Below are 3,752 nucleotides of genomic sequence, written 5' to 3' on the forward strand. Positions count from 1 at the left end.
GGCTGGAGAATGGTGTGAACTCGGGAGGTGGAGCTTGCAGTGAGCTGAGATCGTGCCACTGCACTCCAGCCTGGGTGACAGAGGGAGACTCTTGTCTAAAAAAAAAAAAAAAAAAAAAATATATATATATATATATATAAATTTTTTTCTTTTTCAATACCTTTAAAATCTAAATTTTTCTTTAAAATCATTGATGAAAAAGATTCTCAAGTCAGAATTAACACCTCAATTAGTGAAGCATCAGGAAGCTACATTACAGCTATTTAATATACAAAGATACATCTTTCACCAGTCATTTTCTTCTGATGTCTGTGTTCCAGAATCATACAGACTCTTATTTCTCTATACCCTTCATTCCATCATTTCTTCAGATCATGTAAACTGAATTTGTTGAACACCAGAAATCTGTTGTGTAAACCATAACATTTTGTTGCTGACCATCTGTGGTTATTAAGCCAGCTGGTAACTGGTTAGTAAATGCCTCCTCTGTAAGCTCTTCACTTAGTCCATCTGTAGCTGTGACTGCTCCACCAACTCCCTTTTCTCCTTTCATAGCCTCTCTGAATTTTTGAAGATATAATTTCAGAGGTTCCACGTAACTGTCTAGGCCTAAGGTAGACATGGTGATATGGTTTGGCTGTATCCCCACCAAATCTCAACTTGAATTGTATCTCCCAGAATTCCCACTTGTTGTGGGAGAGACTTAAGTGGGGGTAATTGAATCATGGGGGCTGGTCTTTCCTGTGCTGTTCTCATGATAGTGAATAAGTCTCGTGAGATCTGATGGGTTTATCAGGGGTTTCTGCTTTTGCTTCTTCCTCATTTTCTCTCATGTAAGAAGTGCCTTTCGCCTCCCACCATGATTCTGAAGCCTCCCCAGCCATGTGTAACTATACGTCCAAGTAAACCTTTTTCTTCCCAGTCTCGGGTATACCTTTATCAGCAGCATGAAAACAGACTAATACACATGGCAAACAGAATATCTTCTCCATTGATTGTTTTCTGTTTCTCTTGATGGCACCTTTCACTTGCTTCAGATGTTATAAAGCTGATGAGCTCACTTACACATTCTTGAACACATTCTTTGACATCTTTTGCAATCTTTCCTGTTTGAGGTATGGCATTTTTCATTATCCTAGCCACGTTTGTTATTGGAAGATACATATCTTGTTCTCTGAAACTTACTTTTGAACCATTTGTGTCTTCTTGATCACTCATGCTCTCCTCAATATCATCATGAGGCTGTATAACATAATGACTTCCTCCAATATAGTCTGCACAGGTTCCTAGTTGAGAGCCATCTGTTGTAGAACTGTCATCATCCATTGTCATGAAATATTGTCGAAACTGTGTTGTCAGTGGTGCTGAAGAACACCTGTCTAAAATGGTGTCTACTGTTTGCTATTTCAACCTCCAATGCAGCCCTGGTTGGCTCCCATCTCCAATCTGCTGTTTTGCTGGAGCTGTTCCTGAGGTAATTCTGAGACTAAAAGTTCATGATGTGGGTTTCCACACACTGCTCCATCCTTCCGAGCAGGAGCTGCAAGTTAGTCCTGCGTCCTATCTGCCATCTTAATCTTCTACTCATACATATACATACATATATTTGATTTCCATCATCTTTCTTCTTCTCTCTATATTTTCTTAGCTTTTTTCCTTAAAAAATATTTTTTGTTCCAGTTTTTGGTTTCTCCTTTTTACATTGAAACAGTTTTTAAATAATTGTTGATCTTGATCTTTCCATTCATAGTCTATTCATATTCAAGAGGCACCAAAAAGCTCATTAGAAGTCAAATCTCTATGGGGAGAGTGGGCCTGTTGGTTGGTGGATTCATGAACACCAGAGTTTTTGGAAAGAGAGTCAGCCTTTTAATTGAAGGACCTACAAAATGTCACAATAGGAACACTTTTTTGGGGGGGAGGGTATAGATTTATACCCAAGAATCTCTTTTTTCCAGCTTTTTGCGGTAGGGTGCAGAGAGAGGAAGATCCTTATACTCAGTTGCTGGAATCCTGAGCGAGGCAAGGAGAAGGACAGAAAAAAGAGAAAAGAAAATGGAGAAAAGTTTGCATACCTCACTGTATTTTTCATTCACATACTCTCTCCTGCTCTCCGCTGTGCTCTGCTACAAAGTCCAGAGCCTTCCTGAGGATAGCCGACTATTCTCCTGCCAGTGAAGATGTATGTGAGAAATAATCTTCTGGCTACAGGCATGTAGGAGAGGATCTGGGTGTTCCAACTCCCATGTTTACAGTCATCTAACTAATCTTAGTCTTTTCAGACCTCAACCCACCCCACCTTCCTTGGCATCTGGTACTCCCAATAGCTGAGGCTCTCAAAGGCTTTGGGAGATTACCTGATGGTTTAAGTTTACCTTCAGCACCTGGATTTCCTTACTTTGCCCAAGAGAGTCTGTTACCATGACTCCTTCTGCACTACAAGGACCCTATTTGTCACTGTAGGTTAATAACAATTTTTATTTTCTTCAGTATCATTTCTGCATTTTACTGCCAATACCTCAGACTATAACAATATAAGCCACCTCCCTTTTCTTCTGATTGTGTTATCTTTTCAAAGTATTAGGTTGCTGCAAAAGTAATTGCAGTTTTTGCCATTACTTTTAATGGCAAAAAAACTCATGTTTTCATACATCCTATTGAGCACCAAAATATTTTAAAAATGTGCCTGGTGTCTGGAGTTCATAAGTGATCTCTAATTCTGTGACTTATAGTATAATACTAAAAATATTCACTTTCTCTTGTTCTGCAGAATTTTTTGAGGCCATAGTACTGGTTCTTCTATATTTAGTTAGCTGCACTGTACATACTGTTGTTTAAGATCTCTCCTAAATTCTACAATATTATGCTTATTTGTGCAGTTCTCAACAGCCTTTTCTGCTCAGCCCATTTTGCTGGGCTGTGGTGGGATCTTCAAGTTCTTTCCACTATGAAATGTTTGAACTCCTTGTATTAATAGATGAAGTGCCAGAAGATGGCTATTTCCAATAGTCTTCCTGAGTTTCCCTCTTTTACTTTTCTTTCTCTTTTTGCTCTCTTTTTCCAAGTTTTTTCCTGCGTTCTTATATAGCACTGCCAGCCCCCTGCTATTTCCTCCCAAGTCACTTTCAGGAACTTACTATCTTTTTCTGGCTAGAAACAGGCATTGATTGATGAGTATAGGTATATCAGACTGACTCCAGGGGACAGTCAGAGTTCTCACACATATCATGGATGGCTGCTTATTTTCATCAATTTTCAAATTTGTGCAGCTGTTGCCTTTCTGAGCCTTTGGGCTCAGAAGGAAGAGATGAATGGTGAACATGGTTCTTGCTTTCATAATGCTGAGCATAACACTGATGGGTCAATGTTTACATATATATTTAGGGGATTTCCAGTGAATGTCAGCAATAGATGTATTTCTGCTTAATTTTCAGTGCTATTTTAAATTCTGGTTATCTTTTGTCTCAGTAAATATTTTAAGGGGAAAGTCAGGAGTTTTTTTTGTCTTTTACAAAACACCATATAAAGTGAAGATTTCATATAGTCTTATTTACACTTAAAACAGTGATGCTAGTACATTTTCGTTTACTCACCACATATGGTAAGCGTGGTTCAGTAAGAGTAAAGTCAAAGTTTGGAGATAGTTCCTAATATGATACATAAACAAGTGGGGGTCAATGTTTACTGTATTTTAAGATGGACAAAAAAAATACTTTCTTACATTTTGCCTTCCAAACTCTTCGTAGTATGTA

The 3,752-nt window shown here is 38.4% G+C and overlaps 1 pseudogene; it reads right to left on the bottom strand.

Moving 5' to 3' along the window:
• Nucleotides 1–372: 372 nt before the first annotated feature.
• On the bottom strand, nucleotides 373–1,678 carry LOC100994324 (nuclear transcription factor Y subunit beta-like; annotated as a pseudogene).
• Nucleotides 1,679–3,752: the final 2,074 nt, after the last annotated feature.

This window comes from Pan paniscus, chromosome 2 (assembly GCF_029289425.2).
Source record: "Pan paniscus chromosome 2, NHGRI_mPanPan1-v2.0_pri, whole genome shotgun sequence".
Taxonomy (NCBI): domain Eukaryota; kingdom Metazoa; phylum Chordata; class Mammalia; order Primates; family Hominidae; genus Pan; species Pan paniscus.